The sequence below is a fragment of the Palaemon carinicauda genome, chromosome 13 (genome assembly GCF_036898095.1).
Source record: "Palaemon carinicauda isolate YSFRI2023 chromosome 13, ASM3689809v2, whole genome shotgun sequence".
NCBI lineage: Eukaryota > Metazoa > Arthropoda > Malacostraca > Decapoda > Palaemonidae > Palaemon > Palaemon carinicauda.
The window spans coordinates 42,177,511-42,202,993 of record NC_090737.1 but is presented as its reverse complement, the minus strand read 5'-3'; the positions used below and the strand labels follow the sequence as shown (position 1 = coordinate 42,202,993).

Genomic DNA, 25,483 nt, shown 5'->3' with positions numbered 1-25,483 from the left:
ATGTTTGTCATATTCAAATTGAGAAGATTCAATAACAAAGAAAGACGAATGCAATTTCGCCCATGGTGAAAATTTAAACTAATTATACCCGTTTATCATGAGTAGATACATGTAATAAGGTGAGCTCATAATTTTGTGTATCAGGCCTCTGTAGAGTAACATTTGCCTATGGAAAATGGAATAAAAATATTTTTTATGCAATTATTTTAAGTGTAACTAAGAACTAAATAAAACTACAGTAAATGAAGAAAATCCTGAAAAGTATAATCTTGCATTAGTATGTGTAGCTACAAGCAAGGTCATTTGATCCCACAATTGGAAGGGCATTGTTTATGTCAGATGATTATTTTTTATGGTGCCTTTTTCATCTTCGTGGGTGGGGGGCGAAGAGTGGGGGTAAACCAGTTACTTCAATTAGTGCAGTAAAAAATAATTGTTATTGCAAGAAAGTCTAGGTGTTATTGTAGTTGCACAGTAATTTAGTTAAAATGTCTTTGTACATTGCATTACTTAATTTTGTCTTTATTCGTCATATTAGGAACATGAGACCCCCTTTCTATCATATTACCAGTGTAATGCAAAACTACTGTGGTTATGCATGATTAGCATTGGGTCATTTTGCATTATAGCACCAGTTTCCCATTGTCATCTTGACTGAATGTGCTGCTGGATTTCACTGTCAAGATGGGAGAATATATTCGAGAATACGAACATTTAGATCATGTTAGTGCATCTTTTGATCTTTAGAAGTTACTTTCAAGAGGAAAAAAAGGTCATCACTCATCGTTGCCTTTATAAACACTTTCAGAAGACAGATTCAGGATATCTGTGTCTTGAGTTGTAGATGCGACGTAATATTTCATGATTTCTAAGTCTTAAGTAGGATGTCATGCTCTTTGGTTGGATGCCTTCCTTCATTTTCATAAGGGTTGCATCTTACGTTGTATTGTTGAATCTCTAGTTTTTAGGTAAAGATAGATTCCTTTGTTTACTTATGCACTGTCTGGTTTTGGTTTGTTCTTTACATAACTTGTTTGTTAATTTTTTATCTTTTCAGTTTCGTATTCTTCAGTTACTTCTCTTGCAAAATTTTATCCCAGTTTTGTGGCTTTTTAGGCCAGCAATATCTATTCCTTTCTTTTGCTATTTTTCCTCATTTTATTTCTACATTATGTTAGTGGAGTAATAAGTCATTGAGTGACTTATCATTGTTTTTTTGAGAATTTTTAATTGTGGTACAATGCTCAAAATCAGCAAGGATTTCATCACCCATATTGGTAGTAGTAAGGCTGTTTGCTTGCTCTCCTTAGCTCTAATTCTAAATTTTATCACATTATGCCCTCCTCCCAAGACCCAAGCTTACTGGTTCCCGTAAAGGAGGCACAGTGTCATCACAATTGATTACTCAAGTCTTTGGAACTTTTCTAATGCTCCTAACTGCATCCAAAATTAAACTTTCTACCTCATCTCTTTATTTCCGCTTCCTTTCTTCCATCTTGACTTTAGTACAATTGTAGAGTTTTCCTTATTCTAAAAAGCAAAGTTAAAGGTGTCTGGTTTTAGTTCCAGTTTCATCAGAATAGATGATCACCGGGAAAGCCCCCCCCCCCCCCCCCCCCCCCGTGGTGCCCAAGCACAGCAGTGGCCGGCCTCCCAGTAAACAGCTTAAACTTACCCTCCCGGACGGGGATCGATCTACTGTCGTACGAATGCTAGGCAAATACGTTACCATTGTACTAGCCAGTTGGCTAGTTTTCACTCACAGCAATTGCTCATCCTGGCTGGTAGTGAAATCTTGGTGCATTTTCTCCTTCTGTTATAGATTCCCTAACATAAAATCTTCTTTCACCTACCATGAGATGGATTTTTTCCAATTTTCTCATATGATACCTTATGAGTATATAGGAGTGTCTGGGATTGGGTCATTTGGTGTTGCTTACTCATCTCCTTGAAAGACCTTATCAAAGGTTCTTTGAAGTACAATTTTATTGCCTTCTTAGCCACTTCCTATCTTCCATGTTGCTGTCCAGCCTTTAGCTTTTCCTTCATACTGCAACTGCCGTTTTTTTTTCCTAGTTGAATGGCCTCCCAGTCCCAATGCTGGACCTTCTGACATAAATTCATAAATCAAATTCAATTCAAGTAGACCTTCAGCTCTTGGGTACATTTCTTCCCAAGGTTTATATTACACAGTGCTCCAAAGTTCTTTGTTTGGTTCTAATTAACTTTGTCAGATTTCCCGAACTTTGAATTTGTCAACTTCTACCACAATTCAGACAATAGAACATTAATATTTTGTTCTGCAATGTTTCTTCAGGGCCTTGATCTAATTTTCTTTCCAAGTAGAAGCAATTCCTCTTGGAAAGCTTTTTAATCTCCTGAAATATACCTTGATCGACTTTAATCTATAATAGTAAATACTGTTGTTTTTGTCTTCAACTCTAATACCAATCTTTTGAAATAATTTGATATTGTATGTCCTTAAATTCCTAGAACTTGACACTGAAATCTTGGTGTTGAGTTGCAAAATCATTTCTGTGTGAACAAACTCCACCTGAATCTTTTAATCCTTATTTGCTACAGAATCTTGATGAAAAGTTTGTTCAACTTTGTCCTAATTTTCAGAACTGTAATTCCAAAATACACTGTGAGCTTCTTGTTATTTTCTGTGAATGTTGCTCAAAATCTGTACTTTTTATTTGATAATGTTGCACATAACTATACATTATATGAAAGCCACACAACAGGGTTACAGTATTTATATTTAGACGATTATGTAAATTGTGATCAGAATCGAAGTGAACTTGGGAATATTTGAATGACTTGCCCAAGTTCAAGACATCATAATTTCTATACACTCGCTTTTAGCCTAGTCATAGGGGTTCATATTGATACAAAATTAACGTAAAATTATATGAAAAAGTACTGACATTAGACATAAATAACATCTCCAATGAAATCAACTAATTTTTAAATGATTTCGTTAGAAATATTACTTACATTAACTTCTTTTAGTGTCACTCAATGTAATTACATTGACTAATATGTGTTTAACTATTTGAAAGTGCAACTGTATTTTCAAATGTTTAAATGGAGATTAGTCAATGGAATGACTTTCTCAACTGGTTAATGGAGGTAAAGTACTGTAGTGTACTGCAGAAGTAATGAATATTTCTTAAGAAAATTTCTTAAAAACTAGATCATTTCATTGGAGATATTGCAAATAATCTAATGATAGTACTTTTAAGCATCATAAGATTTTACATTAATTTTAGATCAACATGAACCCTCGTGGCTGTGCTAAAAGAGAATAAAAATTATTATGCCCTTAACTTAGGCAACTGAATGACACACACATAATTTTCCTGGTTCACTTTCAATCTAAGCAAATTCATAGTATGAATTATGCCAAAATGGGTGAGTTCTGAAAGATTTTATTTTTCATTGTAACTGTGATGTTCATAAATAACTTACATGACTATACTTGGTATTATGAGTACACTTCTCTGGGTTTATTTCAGCATACGGCAATTATGTAAATGTTATCTTTATATCAAGTACATTCAAATTGCCGTAATTAAAGTAAACATGTGTAAAGAACATAATGGGAAGACTAATAAACTCTAGAACATTAACTTCAACTTTTATTTCCCATTGTACAAAATATAATAACATATATAAAATTCTCAGGTAAAAGTAAAACTAAAATTAATAACAAAATTTTAACTTACTTTTATCAAATACAGTTTAAAAGGCGCTGACCATAAAGAACAGATTTTGCTGGTACTAAGAACCATTCCCCTGATGCCTTTCTTACCAGCATACCAATACAGTAGTTTTACAATCCCAGTGTGACTACCATGACAACTTTGGAGTGTGCCTTTCTCATCCGAGTGAAACATTATTGTGTATCTGGCATCTGCTTGTTATGGGAAGCATTCTCTCACTGGGCCATCTTCCAATTTCGATCACCATTCGCTGAAATTAATATTCGTCTTGAGAAAGTAGTTAAGAAAGTAAATGCAACTTAAGACAAGGCTGTCAATCTCTTCTTCCCTAATAAAGATGACAAATTCGTAGATAATTTGTATTTTTCAAAACTATACAAACCTTAGCTTTTTATTAGGGGTTATACTTTCGGCGGAGCTGAAATGATGAGTCATTGAAATTTAGCGAGGGTTAACTACCCACACCGCTAGTTAGTGGGGGGTAGCTTGCTACCACTCCCGTTCACACACCTGTGATTTAGTCACTTTGCTTGGAGGTAGGACTTCAAGGGGGATAGGGCTGGCGGGCAAGTTTGTATAAATAGCTAAGGTTTGTATAGTTAGGAAAAGTACAAACTATCTATGAATTTGTCATTTGTTCCTTAACTGGAATACAAACCACACTATTTATTAGGGGTGACTCACCCATTAGGAAGGGTGGACATCCCTGCCAATCTGGCTTTTGGCTTAACCCAGGGGCTCCTTATCTGAGTATGTTAGTACTAAAAAATGAGTCCCTGCCCTCGCTAAAACCTTGCTACACAGGTCCGTGGCCTACGCAAGCTGTGTTAAGACTTGCAGAAGTGTGACTGTCTAGGTAAAGTTATTCAGTCTATTGTAGGAAAAACCTGATGTAACTAAGACTTTCCCAATACCACCTCGCCAGGGTATGGGGACGCAACAGTATTAGCTTAATACTAAGTACACAAGGGAGCATGGTTTAGCTGAAGTGGTTTGAGGTCAGCTTATGCAGAGAACCCAGGATGCTGCTTTCCCCACGAGAGGGTAGGATGAAGAAAAGAATAAGAGCCAGTCAAATCTTTTCATTCACGCAGACTAAAACCGGGTAACAGTGCCCTCAACCTTCTGCTACTTGTCCAATAAGGAGCTTGAGGTATACAAGCAGCTGTTGTGCAGCCACCACTGGACCGATAGAGATCATATCGAGTTACTGTGGGTCACGTCTTGCAAGAGAAAGGTTGTGAAAGTCACCTGGAGCATCCACATCCTTTCTTGTAAAACCTGCGTCACAGAGTAGTCTACTAAGAAGGACCAGGGGCATAGCTATGCCCCTGACATCGTGAGTCGCCCTGTCGAGATAATGTTTTGGTGATCCTCCTCTAGTCTCTCCCGGTGTTGATGACAAGAGAAGGGACCCGGGTAGGCTGTTGCCATTTTCTTAAGATAAAGTCTCATACCTTACCCTGGGTACAGTAAAGGATGACCTGGATCGTCTGTTACCGAATGGCAACTTGTGTAGAATCCGTCACCTCTGGAGACTGTGTCTGGCGACATACTCCGGAACGTAACTGAACATTGCCTTTCGCCCTTCTCATTAATGGGCGATGTCGAAAGAGACCATGAAGTTCCTTGACTCATATGGTTGCTGTCAGTGTGTGTGTTGGAACATTGTCTTCTTAAATCAGGAGAAAATTCATTGCCAGGTGAAGTGGAACATGAGGTCTCTTTAGAGATCAGAGAATTTGAACCATGTTCTGAGAGGAAGGACTCAATTCCGACTGGAGAAAGGCAAGTTGTAAGTCCGTATGAGTTAGGAAAGGTCTATCGATGAGAGGATGTCCCTTCCTTTCAGTTTGAAGGTGAAGGATCAAGGTTGAGTGATCATCTTTACCTGTCAAAACTGAATAGGGGGTCTTTTCCTCTTGTATATACTCTTAGATTCCGCTATTGCTGGAATAGAGGTATTGAGTGGAGAGACACACTTTCACATGACACCAACCACACAAGACGTTATACTGCCTGGTAGACTGATGCTGAAGAATTCCTCAGATATCTAGACAACCTTTTTGCAAAAGAGGTACTGGATAGTCTCCAGGTGTACAATCTTAGCAAAGCTATACCTTGTGGTAGGTGTCAAAGTGGGTTGTCTGTGATGTGGAGAGGGTTCTCTTGGAGACTCTTATCAGGAGCTGCAAAAGGTTTGGAAACCATTCTGCGTAATACCATAGCGGAGCTAGGAGAGTCCTTGAGAGGCTGACCGATGTTCTAGCCTTCTCGAGTGACCTTCTCCAGACAAAACAGGGACGAGACGTAAACGTCATTGTTGTACCTACCGTTGTTGCCAGAGAGCCTTGGGGTCTAGGGCTGGGGAGCAACGGCAGCCTGAGGTTCTGGAGCGTTGTGAACAGATCCCTAGTTGGAGGACCCCATAAAGTTGGGACTTTGTCGGCTACAAGGCGATCCAAAGACCATTCGGTATACTGTACCTTATATGAGATGCTGTGCACAGATTGTCGGCGAGCACGTTCTTCTAGTCTGGAATGAAGCGAGCTGATAGTGGTACTGAATGGACTTTGCCCCATCTTAGTGTTTATACTGTTAAATGGGAAAAGGCTATGAGCAAGTTCCTTCTTTCTTGCCGATGTGAGCCTCTGGGGTGTGGGGTGTTGTCGTCCATCACATCACTGAGTGGTTTCTTTAAAACCGATGAGGCTGCTGAAGGACCGGAAAGTTAGCCTTCATCTCTTGAGAGATTTAAGTGAAGGTACTTTCGGACTCTGTCCAGAGGGCTGAAGTCATGTGGTGCAGCACTATGGTCCCTCCTCTCTTCTTTTGATGTGTTCTAAGCACAGCATCAAGTCCGAGGGGTGGGAAAGGATGAGAAGGTTATACCGCTCTGTAGATTCTCGACTGACCCCATCCCTTGAGGTTCGTCTAAACTTCTGGTCCCAAGGGGGTCAGAATGTCCGGGGGATCGAAGGCCTGATTCTAGTCGGACTCAAGTCACTGGGATGGGATTTGTTCTCGTTTTTGAGAAGGTTTTGTGGAGATTGGTGTCTAGAACCATTCCCAGATACACCAGTCCCCAGATACACCAGTCTCCTGGGAGGGAAGTAGGAAAGACTTCCGCAGGTTAACCTTGATCACTGCATCTTGGTAAAAAGACTTCAGAAGTTCAGGTACTAATGCAAGGTTGCCACTGAGTCTGCTAAGGTCAATCAGTCGTCCCGAAACGGAGGAGATAGAAGCCTATCCTGTGGGACCAGGATGGGTGTAGTGGAAAGACCAAAGCACAGTGCCCTGAACTGGTGTTTCTTGTTTGTCTAGACTGAATCTTCCAACCTTCTTAGATGAATGGTTTGGGCCTGGAAGTATGTGTCCTTTAGGTACAGTGTGCAAATGAAGACCTGAGGTCTTAGTCATTGTTCGAACTCCAACATGGTGTGGACATCGACCCAAAGGGACAGCTCCTTGCGGATCCTTTTACATGGAAGATTGTTGACACTGGAGTCTTAACTCGTGTCGTAAAGGATCAGAAGCGATACCCAGACTAAGAATTCTTCCTTGAGAGAGAATTCCTTTAACTAGCAGAAGGAAGGCAACGCTTAGCCTTACCATGCGCCCTGATGGGATTGATGCTACTCGTTACAATAGAATCAATCTGACGAATGTTAATCAATTAATAATAGTTGGGTATTATGGTTACTGTGCAGTTGGAGTGCTCGCAAGTAGTTTCTTGTCGACTGAGTTGTTGGAGCGGTAGAATGTTGTTCATGTGAAAACAACTCCGTATAAACCCTCTAGTAATGGTGCTGTGGAATGGGTGAATCGTACCATTGGTGAGTTACCCAGGGTGATTTCTGGAGAATCTTGGAAATGGGACCAGTTCTTATCCCGAGCAGTTCTCAGTTACAACCATTCCCACCACACTGAGATTGGCTGTACTCCAGCTGAGAATATACTGAATGGTGCTCACGATGTTGATAGTATCCAGTTGCTATCAGCAGAAACGAGAGACCCATGGGCTGAAGGACTTCCTCGGTACAAACCGTTTAAAGAGGGTTCTCTGGTGCTTAAGAAGGTGCACCTGTTGGGACACCTGATGAACAAGCTCATCCCTAGGTTTGAGGGGGTATTCCGTGTTACTAAGGTACACGAGAATAAGGTCACCTATGAGCTGCAGAGACTGCCTGATGGTGAACTGGTAAAGAGCTCACCATATCCAGTTAAAGGCCTGGTTTGAACCTCCAGTTTATCTTAGGAGGCACTTTCTCTGGTATCCGAAGGGTCCTGATCCTGTAACAGAGACTCTGAATAGTCCAGAACTCATGGATGACAGTCCTGCTTCTTCTGAAGTCTCTGAGAGTTCTGGTTCTAGTAGTGATGGCGACTCCTATGGGGTGGCTGCAGTAGTGGCGTCCTACCTTTTGTCTCGAGATTGTAACAAGTCCCGACGACAGAGGAAAAGTCACCATCCTACTAGAGCTATTACTCAGCCTAAGCCTATTCTTAAGCCGGCTAGAACTTACGAGAGAAAGAAAGCACTGGATGCTTGGTTATATCCTCCAGAAAATTGTGAAGAGACTCCTGTATTAAAGCCTGAATCGTTTTGAGATCATTTGGTCCTCCAACTGTGGGAGAATAGCCCCATTGAAATGTGTAAAACCCCTATTTTGTTTCCCGAGTCGGTGGTTCACTGTCCTGTTCCTGAATTTCCAACACTCCAGTTCTTAGCTTCTTTCCGAGAGGAAGGGGTTGTTCATCCTCCGGGGAGTTGGGAATTCTGGGAAGTTTCCAGTATTCCGTTATTGGAACTACATTCTGTTGGTTCCAAGAGTACCAGTCCAGATTGGACAAGGCCTGCTACTTTAGAAATTATATTTTCATTATAGAATAAATTTTTGAACATACTTACCCACTGGTTATATAAGAATGGCTAAAGTCCCTGACGCCCCGGCAGAACTATTCAAAACTCGCGGCTATCGCAGATATGCCAGGTGTACACTAGCGCCCTGGTGGACTTCAGGTAGAACTAATCCAACCACTTCAGATTTTCCTTGTCCCTTGGTCTCTAGAGGGGAGGAGGGTGGGATTATAACTTATATAACCAGTGGGTATGTTCAAAAATTTATTTTATGAAAATATAATTTTTAAACATAAACCTTATATAAGAATGGCTGATTGACACCCTTGGTGGTGGGTCAGAGACAGCAATTTGATTGGAAATTCACTTAAGAGTTACACCTAAGCAACTTGAGAGATTCGTACCTGATAAGGAAGCAGACTGCAATGGTTCTCTGCCTCATTCTGTCTGCTGTCCTTAAAAGATCCAGCGGTCCACCCAGGGGGCTGATGATCTCTAGGAACTGTCAAACGGTGCCATAATTTATAACATGACAGGACCTCCACTAATACCCTTGTTCCAGACACTCTCAAGGAACAACATGACCACCTGACCAAATCAACAGATTGCGGAAGACTGTCGACCAATCTCCACATACAACCATAAAACAACAAAGTTCCAAGAGAAAGAAAAGGGTACTATGAATTAGGGGAACGTAGTGGTGGATCCTTCACCTACTACTGCATTCGCAGCAACGAATGGACCCAAAGTGTAGCAGTCCTCATAAAGAGTCTGGACATGTTTTAAGTAATGGGATGCGAAAACAGATTTACTTCTCCAAAAAGTCGCATCCATTATGCTTTGCAGAGAACGATTTTGTTTAAAAGCTACCGAAGTAGCCACTGCTCTTACTTCGTGTGCCTTCACCTTGAGCAGTCTAAGATATGCCTCATCACACTATAAATGAGCTTCTCTTATTAAAAGCCTTATAAAAAAGGATAGAGCATTCTTCGATATAGGCTACACACCAGAGCGCCTCCGAGCAGCCTTTCAAGCTCTTCGTTCTGTCCAAATATACCCTTAGAGCTCTAACAGGACAGAGTACTTTTTCGATCTCATCGGCCACTATGTCATAGAGATTAGTAATTTCAAAAGACTTGGGCCATGGATGAGAAGGAAGTTCATTCTTGGCCAGAAAACCCTGCTGGAAGGAACATATTGCTTTCCCGTTTCTGAATCCAATGTTCTTGCTAAAAGTATGTAGCTCACTGACTCTTTTAGCCATTGTCAAGCTCGCTAAGAAAAGGGTCTTCAAAGTCATATCTTTAAAAGTGGCCGAGTGCAGAGGCTCGAACCTGTCACTCTTAAGGAATTTAAATACCACATCCAAATTCCAAGCAGGTGAAACCTGATGACATCTGTTAGATGTTTCAAAAGACCTAAGTAGGTCTTGTAAATCTTTATTGTTGGAGAGATCCAAATTTCTATGTCTGAAAACAGTTGCCAGCATACTTCTGTATCCTTTAATCGTTGAGGCAGAGAATTTACGCTTATTTCTAAGATCTAAAAAGAAATCGGCAATCTGTGTTATAGAGGTATTGGACGAAGAAACTTGAGTTAGCCCTACACCATTCTCTGAATACCTCCCATTTGGACTGATACACCCTGATGGTAGAGGCTCTCCTTGCTCTTGCAATAGCCTTGGCTGCCTCCTTTGAAAATCCTCTAGATCTTGCGAGTTTTTCGATAGTCTGAAGGCAGTCAGACGTAGAGCTTGGAGGTTTTTGTGATTTCTTGCCAAATGGGGCTGTCTGAGAAGATCTGCTTTTGACGGAAGGATTCTCGGCACGCCCACTATCCACTCCAGTACCTCCGTGAACCAGACTCTTGACGGCCAGAAAAGAGCAATTAGTGTCATCCTGGTCCCCTTGTGAGATACAAACTTTTGCACCACTTTGTATAGGATCTTGAATGGTGGAAATGCATACACATCCATGTGTGTCTAATCTAACAGGAACGCGTCTATGTGAGCTGCCTCGAGATCCGGAACTGGAGAGCAGTACGTTCCCAGTCTTTGTCTTGGAGGTTGCAAACAGATCTATGAGGGGACGACTCCATAACCGCCACAGTTTCTTGCAAACGTCCAGATGTTGCGTCCACTCTGAGGGAAAAACTTGGTCCCCCCTGCTGAGCCTGTCCGCACTCACATTCTTGACTCCTTGAATGAACCGTGTCAATAAAAGAATCCTCCTTTCCTTCGCCCAAAGGAGAAGAGATCTCACTAACTCGTACAGTGACTAAGAGTGGGTTCCCCCTGCTTTGCTATATACGCTAGGGCCGTGGTGCTGTCCGCATTGACTCGAACCACCTTGTCTAGGACCAGATTCTCGAATCCTCTGAGGGCTAAGTGGACTGCTAAGAGCTCCTTCTGATTGATGTGAAGAGCCTCCTGTTCCTTTGTCCAAAGACCTGAGATTTCTCTTTTTCCCAGTGTTGCTCCCCACCCCGAATTTAAGGCGTCTGAAAACAACACGAGGTCTGGGTTCCTCTGCTCCAACAAGAGGCCCTCGTTGAGTCTGTGAGCGTTGTTCCACCATCAAAGGCGTGCTCTGATCGTACTCGTAATGGGAATACTCTCCCTGTCGAGACTGTCTCCCCTCTTCCAATGAGCATTGAGGTGAAATTGAAGGGGATGTAGGTGCAGTCTCCCCAGGGATATAAACTTCTCTAGAGACGAGAGGGTTCCCAGAAGACTCTTCCATTCTCTTACTGAAGTGACTTTCTTCTTCACACAGGCCTCCAGCCTTTCTTCTTCACACAGGCCTCCAGCCTTAGAAGTGCTGACTGAACTCTTGCAGGCAACGGAAAAGCCCGAAAATCCGGACTCTGAATCTCCATCCCCAAATAAAGGATCATCTGGGATGGAGTCAGCTGTGACTTCTTTGGGCTCACTAGGAGTTCCAATTCTTTTGTCAAATCTAAAGTCAACTGAAGGTCCTTCAAACAGCGATCGGCTGAGGGAGCTCTTATAAGCCAATCATCCAAGTACAGGGAGGCTCTGATGCCTCTCGAGTGCAGCATGCTCGCCACATTTATCATTAGTTTCGTAGAGCTGTGCAGAGGCCGAAACATAGGGATCAAAACCGGAAGACTTCCTTCCCGTATACGAACCTCAGGTAACGCCTGCAGCTTGGATGTATCGGAACATGGAAATAAGCGTCCTGGAGGTCCAATGATACCATCCAATCGCCTTTCCTCACAGCTGCCAGTACGGTCTTCTGAGTCTTCTTGGTGAATTTCGAGTTCTGGATGTAGCAGTTGAGGGCGCTTACATCCAGAACCGGTCTCCATTCCCCTGAACTCTTGGGGACTAGGAACAAGCGGTTGTAAAACCCCGGAGACTCCAAGTCCCGCACCCTCTCTATCGCTCTCTTTTCCAGCAAAAGCGACACCTGAAGCTGCATGGCTTGCCTCTTCGGTTCTCTCTTGTACTTGGGCGAAAGATCCACAGTATCTGCGGCTAAAGGAGGTTTTGATAAGAACGGAATCTTGTATCCTTCCTTTAGAAGACGTACGGACCAAGGGTCCGCTCCCTTCTTCTCCCAGGCCTGCTAGGAGTAGTTTAGCCTGGCTCCCACTGCTGCTTGAAGGGGAGAGCTGTCAGACCCTGCCTCGACTGGGCTTGGCTCCTCTTTTCTTGGACTTCTTTGCCTCCGATTTGAAATTACTTCTCCCTGCAGGCTTGCCCCAAAAAGGCTGAGCAGAATGAGAATATGATGTCCCCTCCTTTGTTCTACGAGAAGAGAAGGACGTAGGCAAAACCTTACTGGCTGTTTTGGCAACCAAATCATGAGTAACCTTCCGAGTCAAATTTGCGGCCACTTCCTTCACTAAGTTCTGCGGAAAAAGAGTCAAAGACATGGGCGCAAAAAGCAACTCCGATCTCTGACATGGAGTAACCCCCGCAGAGAGGAAGGAACACAAAGATGCTCTCTTCTTCACAACTTCCGCAGTAAACAGAGCAGCCAGCTCGTTAGAACCATCTCTAATTGCCTTGGCCATACAGGACATAAGCTGGTCAAGATTACTCGTATCTATGTCCTTCATTTCGGTTACTTTTCTGCTTAAGGCTCCCAGTGACCAGTCAAGCAAATTAAACACCTCAAAAGCCCTGAACAATCCTTTCAAGAGATGGTCAAACTCCAACACTGACCACCACACTTTAGTCTTCCTCATTGCCAGGCGACGGGAAGAGTCCACCAGGTTTGAAAAGTCTCCCTGCGCAGACGCCGGAACTCCCAAATCCAAGACTTCCCTCATCTCATACCAAACGCTCGACTTAGAAGCTAACTTGGCTGGTGGAAATGCGAAGCATGTCTTGCCCAGAGCATTCTTTGAATCCAACCAGGCTCCCATAAATTTCAATGCTCTAAGAAGAGCGGGAAAGAACCATTTTTGTATAAAAGGATGTCTTTGCTGCTTTACCGAAGGTAAATTCAGAAGGAGATCGCGGAGCAACAGGCGTAAAATTGTCTGGAAATAATTCCGTGAAGACTAGCATTAGCTTCTTGAGGTCCACCGAATGTTGAGGTGGTTTCTCCTCTTCTCCCTCCGAGATATCATCCAATTGTTCCTCCTGAGATAGAACCTCATCTGGATCTTCCTCCAACAAATCAGTGATTGGAGCTGTGTTTTGATCATAACATTGACCTTCCTGTGCAGGCGCGTCAGTGGCGACATGGGCGCGCTTGCGTTGTTCCATATTTATATCCAATTGACAGCCACTCGCCTTGTGTTTGCTGTCACGATTGGTTTTACTATGGGGATAATCTAGCTGGCGTTGATGCTCGGCCGCGTCCTGGCGCGCCGCGCTCACGCGATGCTCGCGTTGACGCTCCGCCATTCCATGACTCGATTGGCGTGAGTCGTCACGCTGACGCTTGGCGCCTGCCTGCCGCTGACGCTCCGCAGCTTCATCGATTAACTGCTGAGCTTCGTCACGCTGCCGCTTAGGTTCTGCTTGTTGCTGCCGCTGACGCTCCACCTCGCGCCTGCTTCCATCCTGCCGCTTCGCTTCACGGTCCGCTCAGTTATTTGGCGAGCGTCGTCATGCTTGGATTGGCGATCGGCTGTATGCGCTTTTGCTAGATGTTGTGAAACAGGGCTCTGCCGAGACAAATCTACTTCAACCTGCTGCTGAGCAGTGAAACTGAGACACCGCCTGTGCGATATCACGTCAGCCTCAGAGGCAACAGGCCGCCTGTGCGACAACGGGTCTACCACGGAAGACTGACGCCCAGCCGTATTGCCAACAGCCGGTCGATAAGATTGCATCATCAACGAGAGCTGCTTTTTCATGTCCAACAACATAGACCACTTTGGATAACCTTGAGGCGATAATCGCGCAGCCTTTTCTACAGCGAATTCGCCCTCTTCATCGCTATCCAACAGTTCCACTTTCGGGAGAAGAGCCCCAATCCGAAGGGAGAGGCGGAGCATGAATCGTCACGCCCGAACCAGGTATTAACTCCGCATCTGAATGAATCACTCTCTCTATCGGAACCCACATTCAGGCGCTTCGCAGGCGAACACTCGTCAAGGGACCAAAAACGCTCAGGTGTATCCCAATGACTACAACCTGGCTGTTGTGGAGAGGGACCATGCCGCTGTTCCACTGACTGAACTTACCTCTTAATCGGTCTAGAGGTTTGATGCCACCTCTCCTCGCGTAACCCTTCATCTGAAAAAGGGGACAAAGCACTAACCACCTTTTCTATGGTGAGGGTGAGCGACCTGAGCCACGGCAGCAGGATCACTCGAGGGAACGTCTGCGCGATTGATGAAGCCTCTCGTTCCCTTTCGCCGTTCGACATAACTTCTCCCCTGGGTCCGGGAGCTTGACAGAGGTCTTAGGCTAGGCGAACGACAGGATCACGCAGGCGCGCCCTCCACAACACTGAACACATTTGTTGAACTTTTAACACTCAATTGATCACTAGTACAACCACCTTTAAGTACATTAATTTTTGACAATTTGCTTTTTATCCGCAGCTAAAGATTCGACTCTCACACAGAGAGTTTGAATCGCGGACATCTCCCTCATCGTAGGTTCATTCGGCTCTTGATCTACCACTATGGGGGAAGGAATAGGATTAATGATATCAGACACAGGTACATCCACAGAACGGGAAGAACTACGTCTAATCCTATCTCTCTAATTTCTGATTATAACGCTCATAAGGTACCCACTGACTTTCAGTTAACGAAGAACATTCTTCACACCGATCCCCAAAAGAACACGATTTTCCCCTACATTTAACACAAACTGTATGCGGATCAACAGAACCCTTAGGAAGGCGAGTGTGACAACCCTTACTACACTTCCTATATACAGTGAACCCTCTTTTATCGCAGTAGATAGGTTCCAAACCCGACCGCGATAGCTGAAAATCCGCGAAGTAGGGACACCATATTTACGTATTTATTTAACATGTATATTCAGACTTTTAAAACCTTCCCTTTATGTAGTAATGTTAACATACTACCCTTTAATGTAAAGAACACTTAATGCATGTACTACAGTACCCTAAACTAAAACAGGCACAAATATTAAAGGCGATTTTATATCATGCGTTTCCTAAACACGCCAAAAAGCACGATAAAAAATGACTACTGTATATCATGCGTTTCCTAAACACGCCAAAAAGCACGATAAAAAATGACAACCAATGTTTTGTTTACGTTTATCTCTGATCATAATGAAGAAACAAACGCATTTACACATATAGGTTAGTTTTTGCATCGATTATGTTGATTATATGTTGATTTTGTTATTACCAATGTTTTACTTAATTTTTCTTAGGACTTCCAAATAAATGAAATGAATGCCATTTATATAATTTTTTTTCTTTATGACGCCGCCTGAAACGGAAACCTTACATTCGTTTACTGTACGCTCCATCTTCGATCGTAATAAACAAACGAAGGCATTAAACGCGCATGATGAAAGTGATAAATAATGATATTAAAAGCTTTTAGTAAATATGTTATTACAAATATTATTTACCGTATCTATATAAAATCCTACATATGTAGCAAAGCAGGAAAACAATTTTTTTCTTTTTTTTGGCGTTTAATCAACAATAACAAACTGCTGCTAATGACTGAATGATAATTTGAGAGAGAGAGAGAGAGAGAGAGAGAGAGAGAGAGAGAGAGAGAGAGAGAGAGAGAGAGAGAGAGAGAGAGAGAGAGAGTGTGTGTGTGTGTGTGTGTGTGCGTGTTGTTTTAAATGTAATAAACAAAAAATATGATAGGTTATAACATGTATATTCAGACTTTTAAAACCTTCCCTTTACGTAGTACTGTTAACAAACTACCCTTTAATGTACAGAACACTTAATGCATGTACTACAGTACCCTAAACTAAAACAGGCACAAATATTAAAATGTTAGAATATTAAAGTAGTATAGAAAAATAAAGATTGTTACTGTACTCACCATGAAAGAAGTTGAAGAAAAACTTGAATGATGATGGCGATGAATTTGCTGCACAGTAGAAATGATGATGATGAAGCTGATGATGTCTTCTACTGTGCAGCCAATGATAGTATTTTACGTCTTCAGACGGAGGTGTCTTTTCCTGGGACACCTCTTCAACTTCTTCCTGGGATACTTCTTCAATTTCTTCCGAAGGCATAGTAGCAGGAGGAACTGGCTCTTTTTTGCGAGGCTGGAAGAACATTGTGATCGGAAGTTGCTGCCGCTGCTTCTTTTTTCGCTCGAAGAGCATCCTGTAGGGAGTCATGTGTTCATCAATTCTGTTGCAGAATTGCATAGAACGAACCATATCCTCGTCCCACTCTTGCGTCAATTCTCTCAACTCCTTCGCAAGGTTGCAGAGCTTGGCAAGCTGGTCTAATGTTAAGCCCGTTTCTTCGACATTTCCTTGGGTCTCTTCCTGTGTTTCACTGTCTTCTTCACTGGCCGATTTTGTCAGGTCTTCGAGGTCTGCGTCAGTTAGCGGCTGGGAATGGCAGTCCAACAACTCGTCGACGTCTTCAGTCGTCATGTCGCCAAACCCGTCAACTCCAATTATCGCAGCCAACTGCACAGATTTCCGTATTGCTGAGTGTTGAATCTCAGCAGGTGTAAATCCCTCGTCATCGTAAACAATCTGGGGCCACAACTTCTTCCAGCTCGCATTAACAGTAGCAGGTTTCATTTCTTTCAGTGCCTTCTGGATGTTCTGCAGGCATGTGGCTATTGTGTACTTCCGCCAGTATGCCTTCAAATTGAATGTTTCATCCTCATCATCTTGGGCAGCATCCACACACGCAACGAGGTCCGCCAAGGTATTCTTCGTGTAGAGGGCCTTGAACGCCCTGATAACCTCCTGGTCCATCGGTTGAATTAATGACGTGTTGGGTGGCAGGAACTCAACCTGAATGCCCTCATGCGACAGATCAGTTGCATGTCCACCAGCGTTATCCATAAAGAGAAGGATCTTAAATGGCAAGCCCTTCTCTATTATTATTATTATTATTATTATTATTATTATTATTATTATTATTATTATTATTATTATTATTATTATTAAATGCTAAGCTACAACCCTAGTTGGAAAAGCAGGATGCTATAAGCCCAGGGGTCCCAACAGGGAAAATAGCCCAGTGAGGAAAGGAAATAAGGAAAAATAGAACATTTTAGGAATAGTAACAATATTAAAATAAATATTTCCTATTTAAACTATAAAAACTTTAACAGAACAAGAGGAAGAGAAACTAGATAGAAAAGTGTGCCCAAGTGTACCCTCAAGCAAGAGAACTCTAACCCAAGGCAGTGTAAGACCATGGTACAGAGGCTATGGCACTACCCAAGAATAGAGAACAATGGTTTGATTTTGGAGTGTGTTTCTCCTAGAAAAGCTGCTTACCATAGCTAAAGAGTCTCTTCTACCCTTACCAAGAGAAAAGTAGCCACTGAACAATTACAGTGCAGTAGTTAACCCCTTGGGTGAAGAAGAATTGTCTAGTAATCAGTGTTGTCAGGTGTATGAGGACAGAGGAGAATCTGTGAAGGATAGGCCGGACTATTCGGTGTCTGTGTAGGCAAAGGGAAAGAACCGTAACCAGAGAGAAGGGTCCTATGTAGTACTGTCTGGCCAGTCAAAGGACCCCATAACTCTCTAGCGGTAGTATCTCAACGGGAGGCTGGTGCCTAGGCCAACCTACTACCCAAGAGATATTTACTGACTTGCGGAATAAAACACTGGTGGAACCAGTTGGAGGTCAGCATCTTCATAATCCATGCTTTTGGATTGTGCATCCAGTACACGGGAAGGAGATTCTTATTTTTATTTTTCAAAGCGCGAGGGTCTTTCGATTTGTAAATAAGCCCCGGGTTTAACAAAAATCCAGCAGCATTGCCACACATCACGAGGGTAACACGATCTTTGAATGCTTTAAAGCCAGAGGCTTTGGCTTCTTCTCTGAACAGGAGAGTTTGCGACGGCATTCTCTTCCAAAACAAGCCGGTTTCATCCATATTAAACACTTGTTCGGGCTTGTATCCACCTTCAGTGATAATGTTCTTAAATGTCTCATTCGCGTAAGTTTCAGCAGCGGTAGTGTCAGCGGAAGCAGCCTCGCCATGCAGCGAAACGCTTTTCAGGCCGAAGCGTTTCTGAAACTTCGCGAACCATCCTTTGCTGGCGGAAAAACGTTGTTTCTGAGGCTGGGAATCAGTGGATGTCCTTGCTTGAGGTTCATCTAGTACATCATCTTCATCTTCTTCAGCATGGTCGCCATCGTCGTCTTGAGGTTCCTTTGCCGCAAAATTCTCATACAAACCCAAAGCCTTGGTTCGGATGGTGTTCGTATCCAAGGCTATGTTCTTCTTCCGGCAGTCAGCAATCCAGACTGCTAAAGCACCTTCCATACGGACGATCATTTTATTATGAGCGGTAACAACTCGCTTCGCTGACCTGCTAAGGGTGATGGCAGCCGTCTTTCTAATGTTCGCCTCGTCTTTCTTAATGTAGCGAATGGTGGATTCGTTCACTCCAAAATGGCGGGCTGCGGCCGCGTAACTTCTGCCTTCTTTCAACATATCGAAAAGTGTCGCCTTCTCAGCAATCATCATTTTTCGGTGGCGTTTAGGCTCGCTACCAGCCTTAGTAGAAGCAGAACGCTTGGGAGCCATTGAACGCTTGGGAGCCACTGTAGGGGTTAAACAGAAAGTTCAACAAAAAATTCAACTTCAAACAGTCACGCACAGCACAGATTAAAGTTACACAGTAGCGTAGCAGCATCTACCCGGCGAGAGAGCGGCAAACAAAGTGGCTGCGAGAAGATGCTGCAGATCGGAGAAGTGGTCAAAACACCAATCACAGGCTAGATTACAAAACTTGGGAGCTGATTCGTCTTCTATCAGCACTGGAACCAATCACAGTCCGTCTTACATGCTACGTAGTAGTTACAAATTCAAATACAAGGTACTATATACAGTATGCTTTACGTACGCTATTTTACGTTTGTTTTGTTGTACGATATGTACGCTTATTCAAGATGTGATTTTTGCAACAAAGAATATTATTGGATGCAGTACTACGTACGTATACATACAAAAGATTCATGGAAAAGAAGCACATCCATTACATTTGTAGTAGTAGCCATCAGCAGCCTTACACCATTCAAATATGACAAAGTCAGACTGCATCTGATTTGCATTTCATGTTCGATTTAATTTTACTACATATACTGAATTATCATATGATCACATTCTCTTTTCTTGTTTTATTTCTATCTGTACTGAATTATATGTCATATGTAATGCAATGAACCATCAGTAAGAGCCGATATTACTAATTATTAATGGAATTAACGAAATACTTGCAGTCTTCATATATCGCGGCTATTTTCGAAATTTCCGGAAAATCCGCGATATATGTACGTATATACATGCGTTATGAAAAAATTCTGCGAAGTCGTGAATCCGCGATAGTCGAACCGCGAAGTAGCGAGGGCTCACTGTACAGGGGAGGGGTCGGCCATATTGAAAAGTGACGAGAGAGAATTAAACAATAACAAAGGTCAAAACAAGTAAATAACCCCAAAATAATGAAGATTTCAAGAAAAAATGAAAAGGAAATTACTAAAACAAAAGCCAAAAACAAAAAGACAGAGTACATCACCAAATAAACCGTCCAATTGAATGTAAATAGCGTGTGAATTTTCAACGTTCAGGCCAGTATGGCCGGCAGAGAAAATCTGAAGTGGTTGGATTAGTTCTACCTGTAGTCCACCAGGGGGCTAATGTACACCTGGCATATCTGCGATAGCCGCGAGTTTTGAATAGTTCTGGCGGGGCATCAAGGACATTAGCCATTCTTATATAACCAGCGGGTAAGTTTTATGTTTAAAAAGCCATGTTTCTGAATTGACAGTGTCTATTCATCCTGGTTATGACTTTATCGGCTTTGTGCCACGCGATTGTGACGACCGACTGTCGCCTGAAGATCCGACCTCTTGTGGATTTAGTCCCCCATGGACTAGGTTAAAAGGTCCTGTTCTTGACCTACCTTTAGTTCAGCCTCAAATCCTGGAGTGGAGACCTCGTCTCACTGACCAGACGAATATTATAGAGTGGGAACCATCCTCCATTCCTAAGTCACCTCAGAATTCTGATGGTAGATTAAAACACCGGTCAGAGCTCGAGGCTGAAGTGGCACAATCAGGTGCATCTAACCTGAACGCTACAACACTGTTTGGGTCGCCCAAAACACAACTTTGCCCTGAGTCATCATCTAATTTTTCGGGATTTTTATTGTCCTCTTCTGGGTCTACGGATTCTGTCTCTGGTTTACCTCAAAGAATGTTGATCACCCACAGATACCAACTGTTATGCGAGGTTATCGATCGATTAAAGACACCCAGCTTGTACCTGGAGAGTCGCCGGCTTAGCCTGTCTCCAGTGCTGCGAGAAATTAATATGGCTCGCCAGCAGATTTCTGAATCCCGGCGCCTGTCCCGAGACAGAATTTTGAGACTCGGGAGAACTATAAATCTCCCACTGAATTAATCTTTGTACAGTTTTTAAAGGAAGTTTTGATAATTACCCTTTTTTGGGCTCAAGCCATATCGTCCTGATGGAAGTTCCTAAAGGGTAGTTTCCTTGGGTATATATAACTACGGCGATATTCCCAGAGAATTTACCTTACGGTACCCAGAATTCTAACTCCTGGAGCGAATAACGGATTTTGAGCGAAGCGAAAAATCTATTTTTGGGTGAGATGGCCATGTCGTCCTGATGGAAGTTCCTAAAGGGTAGCTTCCTTGGGTATATATAACTACGGCGATATTCCCAGAGAATTTACCTTAAGGTACCAAGAATTCTAACTCCTGGAGCGAATGTCCCTAATAAAAGAACCAGGGATATCGCGAAATATCAGAGGACGTATTCTTGACACGCCACATAGCAATTTGCACCCCGAACAGAGTTAACACTTCGAAGGGGTCAGTTGGCAAGAAAACGAAAAACGAGAAAGAAAGGAGAGCTGCTCGCAAGGTATCTCTCCTCTCACGTTTCGTAAGCGTGCATTGCGCCGCTCACGGCGCCATCTGTATTCCTTTTAACGATACACGAGGTGCTACAGATACTGTATGTAGGGAGGGGATCTACAGCCCTTTTTAGAGGAAAAGGGAAGGGCGGGTCCATCAGGACGACATGGCCATCTCACCCAAAAAAGGGATTTTGATGAAGGAAAAATCTATTTCTGGGCGAGAGACCCGTGCCACCCAGTGAAATGCTCCTTTAACATAATTTCTAAGGTAAAAACTGCTATGAATTTACCAGAGAAAAATTTGTTTAGGAATGCTAGGTTGAACCCAGCTCGCTCACCTTAATAAGGTGTCGGTATAATACTGGGGCGCTGAATAAATCACAACCAGAGGCCTCGCACCATTTAGATATCGCCTGTCAACATCCCCGAACAGCGAGGTGCCGTTCAACATCCTACTACTACTAGCAATCCCACGCCAGTGACGTCACTCCTTATAGCACCCCAGATTGGGGCCCAATCAGGGAGGGACGGGTGGGTTCACTGGGCGGCACGGGTCTCTCGCCCAGAAATAGATTTTTCCTTCGTCAAAATCCCTTTTCTGGGCTCCGACCCGTGCCGCCCAGTGAAATCGTACCAGAGAATGGGGACCCAATATGGCTAACTACCTGAAGAGGGAATAACACAAAATAACAGAGCTGATGAGTTTAATATAAAAAAAGATGGATGTGGAAACCCGTAAAATTAGATCAACATGTATATGACAGTGATAAATAGACATGGTAAGCCAGGTAAACAATCAATAATGAAACCCGTAGGTAGAATTCAACAGATATGAATAGTGGGAATCCAGCTTGGTAAACAAAAAAGCAAAATAAAATCAGCTCGGGGATTCAAGAACAAGTGTAATGAAAACAATTCGCGAAATTGAACAATTGAATAATAAAATTATACACCATAAGGGTGTATAGTAACAAAACAGGTAGGAACAACAGGTAAGCCAGGCAGGAGGGAAAGAGGACAGAGCAAGACGTTGTGATTAGGACTCAGTACCTTCAGGAGGAACTATATTCCCTGCAGCTACTGTGGAAAATCTGAGAGCTTCTAAAGGTTTTAGGTAGTGGCGCTTGAAAACTTTAGGGGACTTCCAACCCGTATATTTTGAGAGCTCATCAAATTTCATATGGTGGAAAAAATTAATTGAGGTAGCCACAGCTCTAATATCATGGACATGTGGGAATGATGCAGGATTAGCTTGTTTAATAAAATAAAAAATTTTTGTCTGATTCCCTTAAGGGTAATAGTTCCTCCGTGTTCTCTAATAAATAAGGGCCCTGTGGTTGTAGTGGAAGTTCTACCTAAGTAGGCTTTCAGGGTGGTAACTGGACACAGGGATGGATCCCGAGGAAGTGGAACAATCTTCCAGGGAGACCACCTGTTTTGGGGGTCTTCATTTTTAGCCAGGAAAACTTTGTTAGGAGAGAGAAGAACCTCACCCGAAGAGAGAAACTCTATATGACCAGGGTCTCTAGATAAGGCTGACAATTCTGAGATTCTGGAGCCCGAGGCGAGGCTCAAAAGAAAAAGTGACTTTCTTAACAATGCCATATAGTTACAGGATTCATTTGGGGTGTCAGAGGCTAGCTTAAGAACATCGTTCAAAAACCAGGAAACTGCGCTAGGGCGAGTTGAAGGTTTTAGTCTGGCACAAGCTCTCGGAATGGATGAGAAATATGAATCCGTTAGATCAATGTCAAAACCAATATGGAAGATCTTTTTCAAGGCTGACTTGATTGTAGTAATGGTATTGGCTGCCAGGCCAGATTCGAAGAGAGTTCTGAAGAATGTCACAGTTAGGTTTATCGTCATTTTCTCAACTTGGGAATCTTTCAAGAACTTAGCTAATTTCTTGACAGCCGAGTCATATTGACGGAGAGTAGATTCCCTTTTGTCAGATTCCAGGAAAATAGTATTCAAAGGATCGATGTTTGCACCTCGTTGGGCTGTGAACTTCATGAAGTCCATAAAGTTAGGGCATTCAGAATCCTTGAGGAAGCGAACACATTGCGAGTTTGCACTATCTTTGTTAACACCGGATTGGGAATCCGCCGGGGGCGGAGACCTGGTTCTAGCAAAAAGGGGAACCAATTGCTCTTGGGCCAGTTGGGGGCTACGAGAGCCACTTGACCTTTGAAGGATCTGAGTTTGTGCAGAACTTTCAGCAGTAGGTTCACCAGAGGAAACAGATAAATCGTCTTCCAGGTATTCCAATCTAGAATCATAGAGTCCGTGGCATAAGCCTGAGGGTCCAGGTTGGGGGTTACGTAACAATCTATTTTGCGATTGGATTTCGTCGCAAACAGATCCACCTGGAGACCCGGGACTGGAGATATTATCCACTGGAAAGATCGATTGTCTAGTGACCATTCCGACTCTAGCGGAGTCGTCCGGGAAAGTAAGGCCTCTACCACATTCCGGACTCCTGCTATATGGACTGCTGACAGGTGCCACTTGTGCATTGCCGCCATGGAGAAAAACTTCAACATGATGTGGTTTATTTGGGCTGATCTGGAGCCTTCTCTGTTGAGGCAGTGTACTATGACAGCACTGTCGAGAACCAGTCTGATATGGCGATTCCTGGCTGGATTGAGACGTTTTAAAGTGAGGAAGACTGCCATGGCCTCTAGGACGTTGACGTGCATTTGTTGGAAGACCGGTGACCATAACCCTTGGACTTTCTTGTGTTGTAAAGGAACCGACTTGGAAAGATTCTTGATCTTCGTCCAAGTCTGCAGACTTTTTCTCAGGGTTGGGGAAAGGCGAGCACGTCTGTCTCGGCGTATTGCGGTTGCTCTGGAGCGCCACACTCTGTTTATGTCCTTGAGTTTGGACCTCAGGACGATGTCTGTCACGGAGGCGAACTGTAAGGAACCTAGGATCCACTCTCGGCTCCTTCGGAAGGTCAACTTTTCCTTGAGAAATTGTTTTGTATTCCTCGCTATCACCTTCTTTTTGACTTTGGGGAGGCACAGCATATGGGAGCACAGGTCCCCTTGTAGTCCCAGCCGTTGAAACTTGGTCTGTGGGACCCGGCGGGATTTCTCGAGGTTGACTTGGAATCCCAGTTGCCGAAGGAAGGTGAGGACTTTGTTCGTTGCTTCGCGGGAAATCTGGGCATTGTCTGACCAGATTAGCTAATCGTCTAGATAGGCTACTACCTGTATCCCCTGAGTCCGAAGCTCTTGAATTACTGTCTCTGCTAGTTTGGTGAAGATTCTGGGTGGTATGTTGAGCCCCAATAGCATCACTTTGAATGCATAGGCTTGTTTGCCTAGCTTGAAGCCCAGAAAAGGACGAAAATGCCTTGCTATTGGAACGTGATAGTAGGCATCTGTAAGATCGATGGAGGTGGTGACGGCCCCACTGGGAAGTAAGGTCCACACCTGCGAGACGGTAAGCATATGGAATTTGTCACAACGAGTGAAGGAATTTAAACGAGACAGGTCTCGGATTACTCTCCGTTTGTCTGAGCCTTTCTTTGGCACGCTGAACAAGCGTCCGTGAAATCTTAAGCGACGTATACTTTGGATTGCATTCTTTAGTAGCAGATCTTTTGTGAAGGAACGTAGTTCTTCCGTGGACTGAGACCGGTTGAACCACTTGCAGAGGTTGCCTGAATTGGGAAGATTGGAAGGGCCTCAATCTCTTCCTACCTCGAATTGGGGTACTAGTAGGCTCATATCTCCTCTTTGAAACCAGGCCCCACCTAACCTTGAGGTTTTGGTTGGCTCTAGCTGCCTCGCTAAGGACCGAGTTAACTAAGTCCCCTGGGAAAAGATTCGGGCCCCAGACTGGAGCTTTGATGAGCCTATTAGGTTCGTCCCTAATCGTGGCTTCGGATAGAACGTGTCGTCGACAATGGGTCCTGGCATTTGCAAAATCATAGGCGTCGGCCATAAATTTTTGCAAAAGTGACTTAGTGAGGACATTAAGGAGGTCCTCCTCGGTGTAAGTGGCGACAGTCAATTCAGAAAGGGCAATTGAATTAAGGGATCTGCTGATTCTACACCTCGACTCATATTCCAATTTAATGAGAGACTCCGGGAGTTTGGGAAGCCGTTCGCTGAACTGCGTCGAGGCACAGTTCGGGCTCAACTTACCTACCGAGAAGGTAGCTGGGGCGTTCCGCCAACATTCACTGTCTCCCGGAAAGAGAAGGGAGGGTAAGTCGGTCTCCCTGAGGTGAGGTAAAGGCTTCTCTTCCTTGATAGCCTGAAAGTCCATCTCTATGATCTTGGTCGCACATGGGGTAGGGGTCTGGTCGTCGGCCACAAACATAGTATATGAACTTTT

The 25,483-nt window shown here is 43.5% G+C and overlaps 1 long non-coding RNA gene across 1 annotated transcript in view; it reads right to left on the bottom strand.

The window, feature by feature from the left end:
• Positions 1 to 3,626: 3,626 nt before the first annotated feature.
• Positions 3,627 to 25,483, bottom strand: part of LOC137651939 (uncharacterized) — a 255,239-nt gene continuing 233,382 nt past the window's right edge. The window contains exon 2 of the long non-coding RNA XR_011046138.1: positions 3,627 to 3,978. This is a non-coding gene — a long non-coding RNA (uncharacterized lncRNA). The remainder of the gene's footprint in view (positions 3,979 to 25,483) is intronic.